This window comes from Numenius arquata, chromosome 1 (genome assembly GCF_964106895.1).
Source record: "Numenius arquata chromosome 1, bNumArq3.hap1.1, whole genome shotgun sequence".
Taxonomy (NCBI): Eukaryota; Metazoa; Chordata; class Aves; order Charadriiformes; family Scolopacidae; genus Numenius; species Numenius arquata.
Window position 1 is genome coordinate 92,062,222 of NC_133576.1, and position 23,228 is coordinate 92,085,449.

The following is a 23,228-nucleotide window of genomic DNA, read 5'->3' on the forward strand; positions in this document are numbered from 1 at the left end:
AAATTTTATTATTTATTTATTTACTTCTTCCTTCGTTTCCTTCCTTTCTTCCTTTCTTTCTCTTCAGCTTTTCAGACTTTTTTATGTTAAAATAATACTCTCTCTTCACATAGCGACTAGTAAACAGAGCTCTAGATGAAAGGGATCATAAAGAGCACCTTGAAGAATTAGGGTTGTTGTCTGATCAGTCTGACATGGTGTACTGATAAATTTTCTTATTAAGAAGACTATTTATATCAGCTGGCTCATGTAGTTTGATATGGAAGTGATGTGTCTTTGTTCTTGTGCTGGATATTCATGTTAAATGGAATAGCTGAAACTGAGAAAGTTGAAAAACAATGGCTTAAGGGGCTGTTTCTGTGGTGACATACCTGAAAATGGCAGATATTTTTGGCACTCTTTTTTTTTTTTTTTTTTTTTTTACTCCTTTTCATGCTTTTACTGTTATGTAATGAGAAAGAACTTGTTCTACTGGTAATAACTAAACGTGTTGGATAACAGAAGCTGCAGAAACTAATTCTGAGATAGTACCTAGTGAGCTATCTATGATCCATTCATACTACTGCCATATACTCTTTCCTGTTTCAGTCACCTGATATCAGATAAATGTTTTTAGCGTCAAGTGGATTTTAAAAACCCGTTAGGGAATCTGACCATCTATTGTGTGTTAATCCCAACTAAACCCCACACAGCCGCTCAGTCACTCCCACCTGGTGAGACGTGGAGAGAATTGGAAGGGTAAAACTGAGAAAACTCATGGGCTCAGATAAAGACAGTTTAATAGGTAAAGCAAAAGCTGGGCACACAAGCAAAACAAAATAAGGAATTTATTCACTACTTCCCATTGACAGGCAGGTTTTCAGGCATTTCCAGGAAAGCAGGATAATGCGTAACGGGTACTTAGGAAGACAAATGGCATAACTCTAAATGCCCCCCGCCCCGTTTTTTCCCCAGCTTTTTACTGAGCATGACATCATATGGTATGGAATATCCCTTTGGTCATCTGGGGTCAGCTGTCCTGGCTGTGTCCCTTCCCAAATTCCTGGAATTTTATATTTTGCTCTTTCTCACTGCAAATTATTCTGCAAGAGTGAATAAACACTTTCATTGTTGAAAGCTTTATGAAGCATTATATTATGAATATATAAAGCATATGAAGCATTTTATTTTTTCCCCTTGGCTTTTGATTCCTGAAGCTTATGTTCAAAAGACCCTGCTTTCTGTTGCTTGTAATTTTAATAAATTTTACTGTTTCATCTGGATATTTTCTTTTTTTTACTCTATACGCTTGCCAAGGTTCAAAAAAAGAAGGAATGAAATACTATCTTAATATATGTGCATGCATTCACACACAGATATAGACACACATGTACTCATACATCACTTACATGCCTGTTGTTTCTTTTAGAGGAATGTAAGAGCACTACGTTTCTGACAATGGAGCCATAGCTTAATTCACCTTTCTAAGCTGATCTCTGTGCCCTTAGGTACTGAAAAGAACATTCCTGGTACTAAATAAAGAGCACAGATGGAAGTAAAAAGGATATCCTTGGACTTGATAGAAGGAAGAATTTATTTTACAATGAGGGTGGAGAAACACTGGAACAGACTGTCCAGAGAGGTGGTAGAAGCCCCATCCCTGGAAACATTCAAGTCACGTTGGACAGGGCTCTGAACAATCTGATCTAGCTGAAGATGTCCCTGGTCATGGCAGAGGGTTTGTACTAGATGACTTTTAAAGGTCCCTTCCAGCCCAAACCATTCTATGTTCTATTCTATGATACTAGTATTAATGAAGACAGCAACAAGTTTATATTTGGTTTATATAAAGATGCATAATTTGCAGTTCTCAATACCAAGCAAATTTCATAGAATCATAGAATGGTTAGAGTTGGAAGGGACCTTAAAGATCATCGAGTTCCAACCCCCCTGCCGTGGGCAGGGACACCTCTCACTAGAGCAGGTTGCTCAAAGCCCCATCCAACCTGGCCTTGAACACTACCAGGGATGGGGCATCCACAACTTCTCTGGGCAGAGAAGTTCCAGTGTCTCACCACCCTCACTGTAAAGAATTTCTTTCTAGTATCTAACTTAAATCTCCCCTCTTTCAATTTAAAACCATTAACCCTCATCCTATCACTACATTCCCTGAAAAAGAGTCCCTCCCCAGCTCTCCTATAGGCCCCCTTCAGGTACTGGAAAGTTGTTATAAGGTCTCCACGGAGCCTTCTCTTCTCCAGGCTGAACAACCCCAGCTCCCTCAGCCTGTCTTCATAGGGGAGGTGCTCCATCCCTCTGATGATTTTTGTGGCCCTCCGCTGGGCCCGTTCCAACAGGTCTATGTCCTTCCTGTGTTGAGGACTCCAAAGCTGGACACAGTATTCCAGGTGGGGTCTCACGAGAGCAGAGTAGAGGGATAGAATCACCTCCCTTGACCTGTTGGCCATGTTTCTTTCGATGCAACCCAGGATGCAGTTTTCTTTCTAGGCTGCCAGTGCAGATTTCTCGTTCATTTCAAAATTTCCCTGGTACATTTCTCACATTTATACTGCCGAGCTACAAAAAATATTTGCAGATAAAAGAGGAACATATTGTATATCAATATTATTATATGCACAGACAAAATAAATTAATCAAACTGTTGTCTTGCTCTTCAGTAATCTGTTTGCAGCCATTTACTTAATTATATATCTTAAGTACTGACTAGTTTGTATATATACACTTGTATTTAGAAATATTTAAGTGTAATTTTTAATTTCTAATCAGTTCCATATGTATTACAAAAGGAAAAGCAATTAAGGTTTTGGATTATTATGATAATTTTCATTAATATAATCGTGGAAAAGAAAATACATTTCAGCCCTTAAGCATTATGTAACAGTGACTGTTCCCAGTGCTGCATGCTATGATTGGAATCTGAAATTAAATTATAATGCACTTTTCCTCAAAATGAGTTTACATTGGCAATTTTATTTGGGAAATAATGTATTAGTAAACAGAATATTTTTGCAAAAATTCTTAACAAAATCAAGAATTAAGGACACCACTTTACACATAAAAGTTAAAAACTAGACAGATACTTAGATGCAATGCATTCATAGAAGTGCATAATTACTAGAAATAATTTAATAAGTCTAGTTCTTACTGTTTTCTACATGTTGTTTCTTAAAGCAAATTTCTGGAGCAGTTGGATTACTTAACGTATGAGGTATGTTGGAATAGGTATTCATGATCTTCTAATGGTTAAATAAGATTATATTTTATACTAAAGGGTTCATTTTAAAATGTGTTCTCAAAGAGTTGTGATTCTGATGTTTTGATGTTTTTCATGTTCTGCTGTTGTTGATAATTATCATATTTGTAGAGATTATTTCAAGACAATATCTACTGAAATACTTTTTGTAATCTAAGTTATTTTCACTTACCACTCAAGCAGAACTTGGCAGTTGTTTACCAAGCACGTAATGCCATATTATAGCTGTATTATTTAGACAAGAAAAACAGTAGTGAACATAACTGACACAATCAGAGGAATTGCAAAAGCAAAAAGGAATTACTCCAAATGAAGCTTTTTGTTAGCTAATGTAGAACACATTGGAAGTACAATAAAATTTGCATTACTAGATTTGCATTACCTGCTTTCATGTAGTAAATAGCAAAGAGGGAAGCTAGGCCAAAACTTCTCAATAAAGAATAATAATAAAAAAAAAAAATACACAAAAAAAAAAAAAAGAAAGCAATTGAAGAAATCTGTGAGGAAATACAAATATTACTCTTTTAGTCAGAGAAAACCACTTTTTATTGTTTTTATCTTAACTGAAATCCCAGGGAAATCACTGAAGTTTGCGTAGAGATGCGTATCCAATCAATTGCTGTACACACTGGGCAATGGTTACAATGAGTGCAAACTTTAATGAATTTATTTATTAAAGTAAACAGGTATTAGCCAAGTCATGCAGCCTGATTGGCAGGTACCATATCTAAGAACATGAATACCATAGTATTGAACCAGATCAAAGGAAGCAGCTGTTTCTGTAAGATATGCAGCTAAGCTGTCTATATGAGCAATTGAATTAACACAGTATGTAAAGCCCTGACTATTGAAGAAAGCAACAGAAATGTTGATTTGGGTGTTAGAGCTCAACCAATAAAGCACACTCAAATCAAATGAACAAATTATACAGCTTCCCCTGGAAAATGCAAACGCAAGACTTGTAAATCATATAAAATTACCAACAAAGCAACACAGAGTCATCTGAAATGTCTAGTACATTTAAAGAAAATAGTCCATGAGAGTCCATCACTCCAATAACATCATATTATACAGTATCTTTCGGACATCATCTTTCTATTCTTTGAATTGATTCACTTTGTATTAAAAAAAATAAGAATAATTTATGAAACTGATTACTTAGTTCTTGCTCAGGCAATACTTACCTGATTTTGGTATTCATTTGAACAAGTAATGTCTGCAAGACCATATCTACAGTAGGCTTATAAGTCATAGAGAGGAAGAATTACTACTACATATATATTTTCCAAGTCCTTAAATCTGTATTTAAGACAGATTTTATATTTTAAGTTTTGGTCCCCCCCAAAAAATATCAAAGCTCCAGCACATAAAAAAAAAAAGTATCTACTTTTTCCTGCAAAATAATTTGAATATTCTACTGATAACTGTACATCTTTGCCTCAAAAGTGCACAGAGACCAAATTATACACACAGTACACTGGAAATGAGGATATATTTCTTTCTTGCTTAGTAATTTTATGGGTTTTTTTTAGTTTGGGATGCTTACAGTATAAGAAGTTTTCCATCATTTGAAATGAATGGATATAAAACTATTATGGACATGAGTAACTGTCACTAAGATAAATAGGATATTCTGTGGTAAGACTCATTGAAACATTTACTAAAATTTCATAATTAGCATTTGCTATTACAGTGTGCTTCTCAAACATATATTAGAATGCACATTTAAATGCATTCACCTCAAGTTTCAAAAATAAAGCTTGTTTTCAGCATTTACTCTTTGTCAGACTGAAAGTTATGCAATAATCCTGCTCAAAAAGCTTTTACAGAATGAGGTCAGGGGTTATTAAAGCCTCAAAAAATTACTTCAGATAGAGGTGTTGTCATCTTCTGTTATTTAGGCAAGGTGAAAAGGGTAACAATTTTTATGGGAATCAGTCCACTTGTGATCTGAATTGCCTTTTGATAGTATGTGTCTTTTGTCCAAGCTTTGTGCAGAGAGATCATACCCCAATTTAGGAATGCTAGAAAAATGTTTCAAAGTTAGATTAAAAGTAACATGTTTAGCATGTATTGTTAGAACTACAAACTGAGGAAGGTTTAGATTTTCATTTGGATTTTCATTATCATCTCACTTTTGTTCCTTCCTTGACCTTGTTGGCATTCATCTTCCAGAAGAAAGGTAGGCTGAGTTACAGATTTTTATGAATGCATTTCTCTTTAGCAGGAAAATGGACTAGATTGTCATTACATGTTACAGTTAGAAAAATCTGGACAAGTATATTTGAAAATTATTTTCTTATACTCAGTTTGCATTTGAGCTCCTAATGAGGTTTGAGAAACAAACTAAACTTGAAGGAATGGTGTTCAATAGCCTGTCCTTCTATATAGTTCTGTATCACAAGAAATGCACTTTGTAATTTTTCAACTAGCTTAGATTTTGAAGATCAATTCTCAGTACAGTTTTTTAGGAGGGCATTGAAAGGGGGCATAGTAAATAAAGAACGTGAAAAAAACCTATGAGACTAAAAATCTTCATTACATAGCTTTGCATTACGCATTTCAAAATAAAAAAGCATAACCAGCATGTAAGTATATTTTGCTGTTTCCTATTTCATATGAACCATTTTGATTCTCATATGACGATAATTACCATATAATAATGAGTATCATTTTAGCTATTACGAAAGCCTTATATCAACATAGGCTAAAAGCTGTTTATCATAAACCTTACTAAAATAAAAATGCCCACATAGGAAAAAGTATTTACTCCTGGATTATGTTATGTTTCTTTATTATTGATAGAAAAATCTTTGTGATTGTGTCTATGTTTGTATGTAAGTATGAATATCTCCTTTCTTTTGAGAAAGATCATGCTAAATTTCCTCATTGTTGATTATAGTTATTAGGTATTCCTTTAACAAACCATGTTTTATTTAGAAATGGCTGACAATCATGTCCTCTAGATTTTGTCCTTATACACTTGATCACCTTTTTGCAATTTATAGTTTAGTGTATATGGTAATTAAATTTCCTACCATGTCAGTAAACATGTACAGAAGTAGAAGAGAAAAAACATAAATTCTGATTGTTCTTCTGACAAATGATCAAGCTAGAAATCTATTTTGAGGCACCAAAAATGAGGAAATAAGTTATCTGTTTTCTGAAGAGTTTACACTACTTTGTATAAATTGATCTAGGAGTACAATGTTAAAGATGTAGGATGCTTTCTTAGCATCTAGGCATTTTGAATTTGCAAAATTATAAATCAGATATTTCAAAAGGTTTTGTCATTGGCAACTTCAGATCTATAAGTGAAATACAGCATATCGGGGTTGGGGTTGTTCAGCCTGGAGAAGAGAAGGCTCCGGGGAGACCTTATAACAGCCTTCTAGTACCGGAAGGGGGCCTATACGAGAGCCGGAGAGGGACTCTTTTTCAGGGAGTGTAGCGATAGGACAAGGGGTAATGATTTTAAACTGAAAGAGCAGAGATTTAGTTTAGATACTAGAAAGAAATTCTTTACAGTGAGGGTGGTAAAACACTGGAACAGCTTGCCCAGGGAAGCTGTGGATGCCCTATCCCTGGTAGTGTTCAAGGCCAGGTTGGATGGGGCTTTGAGCAACCTGGTCTAGTAGGAGGTGTCCCTGCCCATGGCAGGGGGGTTGGAACTCGATGATCTTTAAGGTCTCTTCCAACTCTAACCATTCTATGATTCTATGATTCTAAACAGTATAGGCTCATTTATGCTACCTCATATTTTGAAATTCATAAAAATTTAACTGAAACCTGTAACTGCAGTGTCTTAATCGCATTTAGGTCCAGAGCAAAAGTTGTAGTATGAGGCCCCGTAGCACTAGAAGTATCAACAGGAGTGGAATAGCAGTTGAACGGCACAAGGTCTGATTGGAGATCAATAATTAGCATTGTACCCCAGGGGTCAATCCTGGGTTAATCCTGTTTACAACATTCATTAGTGATCTGGACAATGGGACAGGGTATACCCTCAGCAGGTTTGCTGATGAAGCAAATCTGGGAGGGATCGCTGATACACCAGAGGGCTGTGATGCCATACAGAGGGACCTTGACAGGCCAACAGGAACCTCATAAAGTTCAACAAGCAGAATTGTCAAGTCCTGCACCTTAAGAGGAACAACACCATGCACAACAATATGCTGGATTCCACCCAGCTGGAAAGCAACTTTGCAGAAGACCCGAAAGTCCCAGTGGACACTGGGAAGTAGAGCATGAGCCAGTGATGGCTAGTTGACTTAGCAATGTCAGACTTGTGGCAAAGAAGACTAATGATATCCTGCACTGCACTGGGAGAAGTGATGCCAACAGGTCAAGAGAAGTGATCTTGACCCTCTATTCAGCACTGTTAAGGCCATATCTGGAGTGCTGTGTTCAGGTCTGGGCTCCTCAGTACAAGAGAGACATGGACATACAGGAGGAAGTCCATGAATGACCATTAAGATGATTAAGTCATTGGTGCATCTTTCCTGTGAGGAAAGGCTGAGGGAGCTGGGACTGTTCAGCCCAGAGAAGAGAATGCTCGAAGGGCATCTCATCAATAGCTGAAGGGAGGGCGCAAAGAAGATGGAGGCAGGTTCTTTTCAGTTGTTCCCACTGACAGGACCAGAAGTAATAAGCACAACCTGAAACACTGTAGGTTCTGTCAGAACATCAGGAACACATTTTTATTGTAAGGGTGACTGAAAACTGGAAAAGGTTGCCCAGAGAAGATGCGGAATCTCCGTCTTTGGAGATGCTGAAAAGCCATCTGGACATGGTTCTGAGCAATCTGTTCTAGGTCGCCTTGCTTGAGCTTTTAAACCAGGGAGTAAAATCAGGCAGGCAGGGGAACATCCTAAATGACCAAAGAAGAAAGAGTATGGTCAGCTTTCCTTCCTCACCCCCCAAAAAACAATAAGGGAAAAAAACCCCACGAACAATTTCTTCCAAAGAGTAAGAATTATCTGTCATGTTTCCAGTATGGAAAATGGAAACTATTTCTGAAGGACAAAATGTTGGTAGAACTGAAATATGTCTCCTGCGCTCCATTCAGCACAGCACACAAGACAGGCTTCAAAAAATCATTTCCAGCACTCATTGAAGATGGATGATTATTGCTGTAGAATCTGTACCAAGAACAGAAACTGTATTCAAGAAGTGCCAATCTAATACCTTCATTGTTTACTGTCCCTTTGTACCAGAGAGACAAAATGTAACTATAATTTTTGAGAGACTTGTGAAGTCAGCTGATACACATCCGCTATTGATGGTCCACATTGGTCCAAATAACATTAAATGCCATCTGAAAATATGGCCTTAATAGGATCCAAGGGAGAAGCCAGCAATAGGTAAGGACAGCAACAAGGCAGAAATATATAGTTATCATCTCAAAGAACCTTTATATTTATTTTCAATATGCTTAAATAAAGTAAGTATAAAGATTGGGATTAAAAATAAATTATCAATCCTTCATCCTTTTTTCCATTGCATAAATACAGGTACATAGGCAGGTGAAAGAAAAAAAAAATCTATTCATATGTGTTTGATGCTCTGCTGTCATAAATGAAGACACATGGTGCATGTGGCTCCTCAAATATGAGAACTTGTGAATGCAGAAACTTCAGAAGGTAAACTGCTCTTCACACATGCACCTATCATTCTGAAGGAACAGCACACTATTAATCAGCATGAAGATAATAATAAAATGTACGATGTCGTTATAAACAGCCAAAGGTGAACAAGAAGAGGTACTAATGATCAGATCTATCTAAACGTGGGCACGTTTAACACATTCAGAAGATGTGAACACATGCTGGATACAGAGGAAGAAACACTACCCTCAGCCTTCTGGCTAAGGTCTTGATAATACAGCCCAGATTTCCAAAGGTACACACAGAAGCTACCTGCCAGTTATGCTTTTGTAAATGCCCTTAGAAAAGGCAGAGAAAGGTATGCCACATAATAATTATTCCTAATTATCACAAGGAGATATTGGGGATGTCACTCAAACTTATATTTCATGAAGGTAAATTTTAAAAAATGTGCTAAAGAATGCTGTAATTTCCTAGTATTATATTAACTTTTAGTTACTGACTTTAGAACATTTTTATGTGGCAAGTAAGCTGTCTCCAAACCAAGATCTCCAGAGGGAAAAACAGCTGAGAGTACCGAGGGGATTTTATGCTTTATTGTTCACAGGATCAAAAATGCAAAGCAAAGTATTAAAAATCTCCAAAATATATTCACTGATCCACTCACTTTTAATTGCAAATTCATATTTGTTCTGCAATCGATAAGGTCTGTAACCAATAAAACCGATTAACTGACATTTTATTACACTTGGTCAGCCAGCTCTTTTGTTAATTTTTATAGGAGATCTGGGAAAGGATGTATTTTACAATGAAAATTTCCCCTGCAGCATTGCCTCAATAGCTTAACTTGGCAGAAAATGCATGAAATCAGCAAAAGTAAAAAGAACACAGTAGCATTTGGGAATGTAGAAAATGCTGCTTAACCAGCATCATTGCTGTGGTTGCCTGCAGGCTAGTTTAATTAGGCTACAATTCATATGCAAGAAAGTAGTTTTGTAATTACTGTCAAATGACCAAATCTATGTATAAAACCTAAGGAGGATTATGTATTCCCAGTAATGAACCATTCTGAAATTGACTGGGATTTGTTAGCTGAGACACCAATTGGCAAAAATTAACTGTAAAATATATATTTGGGTACTTGTATACTAGACAATTTTAAAGAATACATCTCAGTTTGCTGGATGTAACTATGTTTTTTTTATTAGATGAATATACTGGTTTTTCTACCAAATTGTGCAGCCATATATGTATGGATGGGAAATCATAGTTACCAATTTCAATTTAAAAAAACACTTTTTTTTTTTTTTTTACCAGAAAAATTATAAGAAGTTTAGCATTAAGGATTGTGCATAAAGCTGCCAGAATTATGTTTCTTTCCCCTCCCCCCACTTCTATTCTGTATAATTTTAAAATTTGAATGATGGAATTTTAAGTTACCTGCTTTAGTAGCATAACTAGATATTTGTAAGCCACTCAGGTTTACTACAATTTTATTTGATTCATCATAATCTCCAAAGAAAAGAGGTTTAGTTGAATAGATATGTATCTGGGGAACAGGGAGGATTTGTTTCTTTTCTTTAAATCAGCATATTATTGAAATTAAAACTGTTGAATTAAAATATGCTTATTAAACAAAGAAAGACCAGAGGATATAATTAATTTTCTAAATGTATATTTTTTGGCTTATTGCCGCAATGCTTGCATTTTAAATATTTACCCTATCCTTCTGATCACCATATATTTAAGTCCTCAGAAAAAAATTATCAAATTGGGGAATGATTCCACAATAATTACTAAGCCATTTTCATATTTCAGAAGCAACATCTCAAATAAGAAGAATTTCTCAAGAAGCATAATTTAAGAAATACACCAGCAAGTAAGTAATGAAAACAAGCTAGAGACTTTGTTCTTGTTGGTTTTTCTAAAAATTTATTTTACTGTGTGGAACAATAGACACTGGGAGTCAGTTAAGTTTGCCAGTATACTAATAGCTGATGATCATTTCATTAATACTTCAGGATTTCAAAAGTGCAATTTTCTCAGAAAACTGTCCGAACTCATATCCTGATTTTTTTTTTACCGAATGAGGGTGATTATCAATTTTCCACTTCACTTTCCATAAATAATCATTGCTGATATTCCATATTGTAAAGCAAAGAATGACATGTTAATTCTCAAAGTTTTTCCTAGTATGGAATAATTTGGTGTGTGTTGTGGAGTCCTTCCTTGCTGGGTTTGCATTATTTTCCAATGAAATACAAATCTAGTCATCTGTTAAATTCCATGCAATATATATTCACATATATATAAATAAAATATAAAATTCCATAAGCAATCATACATTGGTGGTGTTTTAAAGAGGAAAATAAACCCTATTTCATCTTTCAAAACTTGACATAGAATCATAGAATCATCTAGGTTGGAAGGGACCTTCAAGATCATCTAGTCCAACCATCAGCCTAACTCTGACAAAAAAACCATCACTAAACCATGTCCCCCAGCACCATGTCAACCTGTCTTTTGAACACATCCAGGGATGGTGTCCCAACCACTTCCCTGGGCAGCCCATTCCAGTGCTTGATAACCCTTTCAGTGTAAAAATTCTTCCTAATGTCCAATCTGAACCTCCCCTGGTGCAACTTGAGGCCATTTCCTCTAGTCCTGTCACCTGTGACTTAGGAGAAGAGACCAACCCCCGCCTCTCTACAACCTCCTTTCTGGTAGTTGTAGAGAGCAATAAGGTCCCCCCTCAGCCTCCTTCTCTCTAGGCTGAACAACCCCAGCTCCCTCAGCCTCTCCTCATAAGACTTGTGCTCCAGACCCCTCACCAGCTTCGTTGCCATTCGCTGGACCTGCTCCAGCACCTCAACGTCTTTTTTGTGGTAAGGGGCCCAAAACTGGACACTCGAGGTGGGGCCTCACCAGTGCCGAGTACAGGGGGAAAATGAAATGAAGTGCTTAGCCTGAAGAAGTGGATGAAAATAAAACTTTGAGGAGGGCATGTAGATTTCTCTAAAGCAGTTACATTTCTTTAGCTCTAGGCTATTCTTCACTTGGCATGTTTTTTTTTCTTGTCTTCGTGTTCTCAGACATCTGACTTGTGAATAATTAGAGACATAATTAGTAACTCACTTAGAATCTATGCTATTCATGACTATATATATGGAGAATTTGCCAGGGATTTCAACAGTATGGTATGGTAGAACAGGAATTTGGACATAGATTACTTAATTTGCTTCTAGTTAAAATGATAGATTGTATTTCAATCTGTGAGACTCAAGAGAAAAATTAGTATTGCCAAATAGTATATATAAACAGATAAGAAATCATAGTAATAAATTCAATACACACACATATATATGCATTTATAGTGTTATACTAAAAAAAATAAACATTCCCATTACAAAATTGGAGGTGCTGAAAACCTTGAAACACAGGGGATTTAATTTACTTATAATTTAATTGATGACATGTATGTTTAGCTTTTGTTACTGATGTGAGTCTTAGTCACAATTATTGTCTTTGTTCAACAACTCTGTAAGGGGTTTTGTTTGTTTGGGGTTTTTGTTTGGGAGTTTTTGGCTTTTTTTCCCTCAATGAGTATATATGGTACAATTTTAAACTGTCATTCCTTCCTCTTCTACACAACCACAAAATAGAATTAATACACACAAAAACACTTATCAGACTTTGAAATTTGAGGTGTAATAAGAGGAGAGGGTAAAAAAGACAGAAAGGACAACTGATTGTATAAGGTACAAATCCTCAAAGAGAAATCAAAGTATTTTCTGATGAAGTAAAAATTAAGCTTTCAAAATTGTTAGGCACACAAACAGCCAAATTCCACGGTGAATCATCCACCTTTTAATCCATTAGTAATGTTTCACATTCCTTTTACTATTAAAATGTAAATTATTTCCTAATTTTAATCTACCTTTAATCCTCAGAAATTTCTAAACTGCTTCTCACACTAGTTTTATAGTAAAATCATAGAATCATAGAATTGTTTCGATTGGAAGAGACTTATGATCATCCAGTCCAACTGTTAACCTAACACTGCCAACTTAACACTAAATCATGTTCCTTAGCACTACATCTACATGTCTTTTAAATACATCCAGGGATGGCAACTCAACCACTTCCCCGGGCAGCCTGCTCTAATGTTTGACAACCCTTTCAGTGAATAATTTTTTACTAATATCCAATCTAAACCTCCCCTGGTGCAACTTGAGGCCATGTCTTCTTGTCCTATCACCTGTTACTTGGAAAAAAAGACCAACCCCCGCCTCACTGCAACCTCCTTTCAGGCAGCAGTAGAGAGCAATAAGGTCTTCCCTCAGCCTCCTTTTCTCCAGGCTAAGCAACCCCAGTTCCGCTCCTCATGAGACTTGTGCTCTAGACACCTCACCAACTTCATTTCCCTTCTCTGGACATGTTCCAGCATCTCAATGTTTATCTTGTAGTAAGAGGCCCAAAACTGAGCACAGTACTTGAGGTGCATCCACCTTTGAAATGTTTTTCTTCAGAGGAATTAAATAGTTCACTGTGCTATGAACAAGATATATGACAGGATATTTTTGAGGGTGTAAGCCATAATCGTTGTGCTAAGCTATGGAGAAAACACAAGGTCTTTCACTCCTAACAAAATTGGCAGCTGCATGGGAAAATACTAGCATATTTATCAAAGAGACTTAGTATTCTACTTACTCCTCAGCCTGAGGATAGTAGTCAAACGAAATGTTTTGGCAAGCAAGTGTTCTACTTTCTAGCCAGATTTTTCACTAAAGGACTCACCAGGACATTTATAGTAGCAGTTTCTTCACTGTTGCTGATAAACAATTGGCAGATACCTTGAGGTGTCTCTCTCCCAGAATAAATTTTAACAATGTTAAGATATTCCAGTTACTACAATGCATTTTCTCCAGATTTGTACCAATAAACTAGGCTCTGTTATTTTAAATAGCGTTATGGCAACCTTCCCAGAGCAGATGTCTGTCAGTAGGAGTAAAATCTGCCTTGGAAATTCAGAAGAAAAAGAAAAAGAAAAAAAAAAAAAAGGTAGTCAGAGCAGCTTGATAGAGCCAATTAACAGTTAGCAGTCAATTACTATTCCCAAAAAAAAACGTAAGAAAAAAAGGATCAAACCTGGCATTTACTTAATCTTCTTTTTATAACTTTCTGTCTCCTATATTCCTTCAGAAAATCTATTGTAGTGTCTGAAATGCTGTCTTCTAATTTTGGTGCACATTTGAAAATAACATGGCTGTATTAAAAAGCTTGAAGAAATAAGCCATATCAAAATGAAATATTAAAATACTCTGAAAAATTCTCAGTTGTTTATAAACATTTTCCATAGTGTTTCTACCTACAACTACAGTGAAAACCAATCTGCATATGCAGTTTTCTTACATATTTTGTTCTCATTTGTTTAATTAGGAACCATACAGAGATATGAAATATACCCTTTAATTGACAGTTATTGAAGTGGACTGAGGAAAAAAAAAAATTCTGAATTCTACTATTTACTGAAGAAACCATGCTTTTGAGATAAAATATATCCATAAACCTTGAAACACTGGACAACGAAAAGTTCCATGTCACAAAACACTAACAAATTATTTCCAAAAATTCCTGATTCCCGTATAACACCCACACAAGAGAAAAATAAAACCACATTTAAAGCTGATACCCTACTTTAGACAAAAATCTGAGAGAAAAATAGTTGCATAAATATATATTGTAAATCTGCCTTTTAAAGAAAGCATCTGGAATTGCAAAATAACCACAAAGACTATGTTGTAGTATTATAATAGTAACAACAACAATAATGATAAAGGTTATTCTGGCTTGAACATTTTCTAACAATGTTTGTTCAAACAATTGAAAGTCTTTAAGCAGATTCATAAAAGTTTGTAAAACCAACTGTATTTGGTGTTTCACTTCACACAGTAAAAGACAAGGTACAAAAGATGTTAGAATGGCAGCTTTCCTCACAGTCAACAATTGGTGTCCTCTCTCTCTCTCTGTTTAAAAATGAATAAATATCCTCATTGATTTCACTTCCTTTCTACTGAAATTAATTCAGCAAAGAAATACTGAATGAAGATTTCTTGACATACATAGTGTCACATACATAACTGACACGTTGGACTTCCGAAGGGCAGACTTTGGCCTCTTCAGGAGCATGGTTGAAAGTGTCCCTTGGGAGACAGTCCTGAAGGGCAAAGGTGCCCAGGAAGGCTGGTCGCACTTCAAGGAGGCACTATTAAAAGCCCAGGAAAGAGCCATACCCAAGTCCCAAAAATCAAGCAGGAAGGGAAGAAGACCAGCCTGGCTAAATAGAGAGCTTTGGCTGGAGCTCAGGAACAAAAAGAAGGTTTATGATCTTTGGAAAAAGGGCCTGGTAGGCAAGGAGAAATACCAGGAAGCAGTGAAGATATGCAGGGGGAAAATTAGAAGGGCCAAGGCTCAAGCTGAACTCATCTTGGCCACTACAGTTAAGAACAACAAAAAGGGGTTTTTCCAGTATGTAAACAGAAAAAGGAAGATTAGGGATAATGTGGGCCCACTGAGGAATGAGATGGGCACCCTAGCGGTGGAAGACACGGAGAAGGCAGAGTTGCTGAATGCCTTCTTTTTTTCAGTCTTCACTGCTAAGGCTGCCCCTCATGAACCTCTGGCCTTGGAGGCCAGGGGGAGGGTATGGAGAGAGGAAGTTTTTCCTCCAGTAGAGGAGGACCAGGTTCGGGACCACTTGGCCAAACTGGACATTCATAAGTCCATGGGCCCAGATGGGATACACCCGCGAGTGCTGAGAGAGCTGGCAGAAGTTATCGCTGGGCCACTCTCTATCATATTTGAAAAGTCATGGAGAACAGGAGAGGTGCCAGAAGACTGGAGGAAGGTCAACATCACACCAGTCTTCAAAAAGGGCAAGAAGGAGGACCCTGGGAACTACAGACCAGTTAGTCTCACCTCCGTCCCTGGGAAGGTAATGGAGAGACTCGTTCTAGATGTCATCTCCAAACAAGTTGAAGAGCAGGGGGTTATTGGAAGTGGGCAACATGGGTTTACCAAGGGTAAATCATGCTTGACCAATCTGATAGCTTTCTATGATGCCATAACTGGTTGGCTGGATGAGGGGAGGGCAGCAGATGTCATCTACCTTGACTTCAGCAAGGCTTTTGACACAGTCTCCCATAGCATCCTCATTGGGAAACTAAGGAAGTGTGGGCTGGATGAGGGGACAGTGAGGTGGATTGAGAACTGGCTATGTGACAGGACCCAAAGGGTAATGGTTAATGGAACAGGTTCAAGCTGGGACAGTGGTGTCCCCCAGGGGTCAATACTTGGTCCAGTGCTGTTCAACATATTCATCAGTGACCTGGATGAGGGGACAGAGTGTATCCTTAGCAAGTTTGCTGATGATACCAAGTTGGGTGGGGTGGCTGACACCCCGGAGGGCTGTGCTGCCATCCAGAGAGACCTGGACAGTCTGGAGAGCTGGGCAAGGAAGAACCTCATGAGGTTCAACAGGGAAAAGTGTAAGGCGCTACACCTGGGCAAGAAGAATGTCAGGCACCAATACAGGTTAGGCGTGGACCTGCTGGAGACAAGCTCCGAAGAGAAAGATCTGGGAGTCCTGGTAGACAGCAAAATGACAATGAGCAAGCAGTGTGCTCTTGTGGCCAGGAAGGCCAATGGAATCCTGGGCTGCATAGGGAAAAGTGTGGCTAGTAGGTCGAGGGAAGTCATTCTCCCCCTCTACTCTGCACTGGTGAGGACACAACTGGAGTATTGCATCCAGTTCTGGGCTCCCCAATTCAAGAGGGATAGGGAACTACTGGAAAGAGTCCAGCGAAGGGCAACAAAGATGATTAAGGGATTGGAGCATCTCCCTTATGAAGAAAGGCTGAGAGAGCTGGGACTCTTTAGCCTGGAGAAGAGAAGGCTGAGGGGAGACCTTATCAATGCTTATAAGTATCTCAAGGGTGGGTTGAAGGAGGAGGGAGCCAGACTCTTTTCAGTGGTTTCCAGTGATAGGACGAGGGGCAACGGGCACAAGTTGGAACATAGGAGTTTCCACTCGAATATGAGAAAGAATTTCTTCACGGTGAGGGTGACAGAGCAGTGGAACAGGCTGCCCAGGGAGGTTGTGGAGTCCCCTTCTTTGGAGATTTTCAAGACCCGCCTGGATGCAGTCCTGAGTAGCATTCTCTAAGCAATCCTGCTTCAGCAGGGGAGTTGGACTAGATGATCTCTGTGGTCCCTTCCAACTCTAAAAAAATTCAGTGAAAATTCAGTGAAATAGTGTAAATAAAAAAATAAAAACCAAACAAAAAAAACAAACCACCATTGAAAATGTCTATAAGACACACAACTAAACATTTTGCATAACATTTTCTGAGAACAAATCATTAGCATGAACAAATAGGTAACAGAAAAATATTATAGCACATCTGGCAAGAACTTTAACAAAAGGAACAGAAACAATTTTGTTCTGCATACTAAGACTGAAAAAAATCTTATATGCTTGATAGAATTTCTGTCTCTGAAGTAAGCTTATAACACATTGTTTGGAATAGGAACTGTACCTTCTCCTATAATGAAAGGTTATACTAAAATGTATTTTGAGTGAAAAAGCAAGAAAACCTTTTCTTCAGTAAACCCTGAAGATACAGGATAAACATTAATAAATTTGTATATCTTAAAGTGAGTAGAAACCACATAATCATTCAATTCAAGTATTTTTTCTGTAAACAGACTTTATAGTTTCCTCAGAAGATAATTTACAGGATGTACTTCAGAAAGATAAAAGGACTTATTTTAGTCTTCAGGTCATGATGAACCCACACTCTCAGCTGGAAAGCTCTTCTGTCTTTAATCCTCTCACAGTTACAGCTAGGAAGATGCATCTCATTTCTGATTTAAATTTCTGTGTTCCAGTTACAGCTTTTGGAACTTGTTATGACATTGTCAGAGAACTGTAGAACTTTTTGAAACGCAACTTTACTGAATCTCATTTAAAGTAATCAAGTTATCACTCTAACAAGCTTCTGAAGCTCAGCTGATGTAACTTCATACTCTAATGGTTTCATGCTGGTTTTTATCCCCCTTGTTTGGATACTCTGTAACATTTTGACTACTTGAAATATAGAAACAGCATCCTGTAATATCATTTCAACCTTTAATAAAACTTTGAATGTCACTGAATCAAGAATACAGAAGTAATTCAGAAGAATCAAGAATCTATTCTATGAGCTACTACAACTTGAGATTAAATTAAATATCCTTTTTTTTAAGAATGTAGCAAGAAACAAAATAAAACGCAGTGGAGAAACCCAAACTATATCAACAAAGGTTTTTTAAATCTACCTTTCCCACAATGAAGTAAATGAAAATGGTTTAAATAGAAATAGTTTCTACAGAACAAATTAACCAACTTATTTTTAACAACAGATTTCTTGTTATTGTTCTGGTTTAACCAACCTAATATTTTGTCTGAGACAGAAAAAATGAAGTCCCAAATGATATACTTTCTTGCTCTTAAAAATTTAGGATTGTGTTGGAAGTCCTTGAATCTTTATAAAACATGTGACTTTTCAAGATTTGTTAAAAGTTTTAGCATTAGTGACAAAAATTCGACAGTTAGGTCCATTATGGATCTTGGATGAATATTATTCAAGCTCATTGATTTAAAAATGGACTATTTTAGTAAATGCTATTATTGTTAGCTACATTTGTGCTTAAGTTTGAGGATAATAAATTCCTTACAAGGACAATTAAAATTACATGCTAAATTTTTGCCTTCACTCTTAGAGGGAACAGAAAAAATCCCAGTCTTGTATATTAAAGTACAATTCTGCTGACAAACAACAGTCAGTGAGATGAGATTCTGATTTTTTCTACAGCAGTGCTTTTCTTCAGTCTGCTACGAAATTGCTAAGTAAGTACCTAAGAACCCACCATCTATCGCTTTTTTTAAACAGAGTAAAATTCAAAATTTGTTCTCTGAGCTTTTATCTGTTTTATACACTCTGTCTCCAAATGATTCTCATCATGGTCTGTGCTTTGTGAGAGCACAGTTATTTCTGCTCTAGTCAACATTATGGGCCCTTCCTGGGTTTTTTTCAGGTTAGTCTATGAAATTACTGTTTCTAAAAGATTGGTACAAATTCCATTCCATCATTGTATGACACTGTAGGGACAACTACCTGGAAACAAAACTCATACAGGAAAATACAAGAAAGAAGAATGTAAAGATTGTATTCTTTCCAAAATACACAGGAGGATGTTTTTTTGGCCTACGTATTAGTCTATTTTTAGTCATAGCCTTTTATGAAATATCCTCCACAAAAGGGAACCCAGAAACACAGTAAGCTTAGTTTAGAAGTTCAACTGGGATTACAGAGTCTTGGGTAGAAATAAATAAATAAGTAGAAGTAGCAACTTTCTGATAAGTATATGTGCAGGCCACGTGACAAGTCATTCAGTCTCATTCAGCTCTCTCCTCATTATTCCTGTAGATTTCAACCTCATAGAAAAACTCCAGAGTCCAGCACCCTACTTCTGACAATGGTCTGTGAACTGGGTGGATGAGAGGATAAAATACTTTTCTTGAACCACTAAATCAGTATAACAACTCAAATAATTTTTATCTTTCATATCCATTTTATTACCTCCTCTTTAATTCCATCATTTCCCCTCATTTTCCTACAGGCACTAATCACAATCCCACACTTAAAATTTCCAAGCCAAGCTCTTGAGCTTTCTTTCTCCAAAAAGCATGAGACTCTTCTCAGTGGTGCCTAGTGACAGGACAAGGGGCAATGGAAACAAGCTGGAACACAGGAAGTTCTGTCTCAACATGAGGAAAAACTTCTTTACTTTGAGGGTGGCAGTGTACTGGAACAGGCTGCCCAGGGAGGTTGTAGAGTCTCCTCTGGAGATATTCAAAGCCTGCCTGGATGCGTTCCTGTCCAACCTGCTCTAGATGAATTGGCTTTAGCAGGGGGGCTGGACTAGATGATCTCTGAAGGTCCCTTCCAACCCCTACAGTTTTGTGATTCTGTGACTCGTTTCCTGTTGTAAATTCCCTTTTCCCTGTTGAGGCGATCAAATCAGGGCAGACAGTGATTACAACCAATATTTATTAGAACACTTTTTATTAACTACGCTGTTGTTATTAAAAGTAGATAACTCTTTATACAACACATTCACATATCCCTTCCCATAGTACACTCAGGCACATATAGATGCTTGCACACAATTGCTAATTGTTACTTCGTTAGAGCAACAGCTGGAAGGCCTGCCCTAGCTGTTTACACAGAAGCAGAGGGTCACAGTGGGGGTGCTAAGCTGGTTTTCAGAAAGTCCTTCAAGTAGGTCCTTCTTTCATCAGGTGTTTATATAATCCTGAAGTACTTGTCTGCATAGAGCAGCCACCACCTTCTTGGATGTGGTCTGAATTACACAAACTCAATGTTGATGCTGGTGTTTACTGGTGGCCTTGGGTAAAGGCAACAAATCATTTTGTTCTGAATTCACCTATTCTTGTGGACTCAGCAGGACTGCTAGTCTCCAGAGTTCATCAGGTATTAGACACTTTCATGTGGTACCTCTCAGGATCTATTTTTCCACTCTTCAGCCTCCTATTTTCTGGTAGCTATTTTTCCATTCTATTGGCACCTGTAGAACCCATTCACAAAAACTATACAGAAGGGACTTCTATGATATCAACCCTCAGCCCCTCAGCCCACCAATACTAATGTTTTTGGACAAGTTTCCAGATGTTAAACACAAGTGTTTCTCTTACACTGAGTATAGTCATGTGGGAAATATCTCCTTCCTCCCCAGTGTTACATAAGCTCCATTCATAATGACTCTCAATTCTGTGTATGTATATCACACCATCAACCTTTATCTACTATACTTTTAACCGCTTCTTTCCCTGGACACTGTTTTTCATAAAGCTCTGGACTACAATTAATTTTTGCAGCTCCTGCTAGAAAAAAAAACAAAAAAACAAAAAACCCCAACTTTCCCTTTTTTTAAAGCTGTGAGGGGCTGCTCTTCTTCCTGGCAGGGAAGGCAGGGAGAGAGAAAAAAACCTTCAGTTCCAGCAGGACATAGGAGTTCTTATTTTGCCACCAAAGATTTTTACTTTATTGCTACTTAACTATAGTACCAGTAAAACCCACATTCATATTACTTGTGAAAATTAATGAATATGTGAGAATATTCCAGACACCAGTGTTGAACTTGGCTATATGTGACAGTAGTTCCTAACTACCAGTGATGAACTGTGTGTACTTTTGGCTCCTGTAGCAGCATTTAAAGTCTCATCCTATCATTGGGAAAGACCTGTTTTGGAGTTTGTATTATAAATACAGGTTTCCTAGGGATCGTGTGAATATGAAATACCTGGAGACAATCTTCAGAATATATATTAATATATACTTACTTGGTAGCATATATTTAGAGCTGGAAAATATCTTTTGTATCTGTGTTTTCAGCTGTGGTTTATTTGCCTCATGCCTCAGTTACCATATATAGAGCAGGATCCCCAGCTATATCTCCTTATCCACTGTACACTGAAGTATTTTCACTCCCATAATATCCCACTAATAGCAATGAACGAAAAAGACTGGGACAACCATCTAAAAACAGATTCAATATTGTTATAAATCCAGGACAGCATTATCATATGGAGAATGCACTATATCACAAACTGAAGGTTTGCTTTGAAGGTACATCTCCCTGACAAATTAGAAAGTCCCCTGACTGGTGTTAAGAATTATTTATTAGGGAGGTATTCAGTTTATTATAGGGATTCTCAATTAATTTTTAGTGTTGATTGTGACTTTAATTGAAAAAAAAAAATTAAAAACCATAATTAAAAAAATCAGTTGTTTTCATGACTTCCAGAAATTTTTTGGGATTTCATGAATCACTTTACCTTCCACTTAAACACTGGGTGCACCACTTACCTCTGCTAGCAACTTTATAAACTTGTTGAGGATAAAGGCAGACACCTTTATTCTCTTCTAGGTTTGCACCAGACAGATATTTGTCTCAGTTGTTATAATGAGAAATGCAAAGAAAAGCTCTACTTGTTTTAAAAGCACACTAATATTTCATGTTTCTAGTATTTCCCACAGCCACTCCTATATTTGTACACAGTCACAGAAATACTTTGAACATATATTCGGTTTTATGACAAAGGATTTTTGATTGCTGTTTCCAAGGTTTCCATATGATTTGAAGGAAAAATCTCTTGCTTTCTTCATTCCATTTGCTAAGCAGACTGACTTTTAATTTAAAATTAAAATTTTTGGAGGGTATGTATTGTTTTAGTAGTCTGAACTTTAGTGTAAATTTGACAGAGTACTGTTTTTAGCCCATTGTGCTCTGCAGTTAAGAGGGACATACCAAAAAGGTCAACACAGAAATTCTGCATGCTGTAAATCTTTCATTTGTATTATTGTTTAGCTATTGAAGAAGCAAATCACAATTTTTACATGACACAAGCTGTACAGATTTTCGCTATCTCCAGGATGGAGCTTTCTCCTAGATAAATTCAGTTTTCCTACAGTCATCAGCATTATTTATCTCTGAAATAGACAATATTTTTAATTCAGCACTCAGCAGTACTGTGAAAATATTGATCTGTAATCAACTGCTGACACAGTTATTTTGCTTAAGCTGCATGTTTACTGAACTGCAAACACAGCAGTATTAAAGGCATATATAAGATTTGTTTCTACCACACCAAAAAAAAGAAAAAACATAGAAAACACTTCATCTAAATGGCCTTACCTGTGTTTTATTCTAACTTTGATTTTAACCAAAAGCATTTATGAAAGAAACTGCTTTTTTTTCCCCTCCCTCTTTTTTTTAATAGTGAATATAATACTATGAGACATTTTCCTCCAGTAATGTCATTTTGATTTTCATTTAAGCAGGATAAGCTGATTAATAAAATTGAAAATTCTCTGAAGAGTTATTACCATTGTCTTGGTGGGGGGTAATTCACAGGTGCTCTTTTGTTAAGAATCCAAATTTGCAGTTTTTAAAAACTTCTGATAATTAAGGTTTGGGGAACAAGCCAAGTCCCTTGTCATCAGTAAAGTCTGCTTGACTTTATTTGACATATTACATTATTAAATACCATATTTAGATTTAATAGATACATGTCCGTAGAAAGTTAATAGTAGGTGTTACTGTTTATTCTAGAGATTAATTAAATTTGATCACAAGTGGAGGTGCATAAAATGTAAAAAAGTTCTCTATAACTAATCAAAACCAAAACAGATCTATAGAAAACGTGCCGAAATGCAGTCTTTATAGAGAAAACAATACAATCC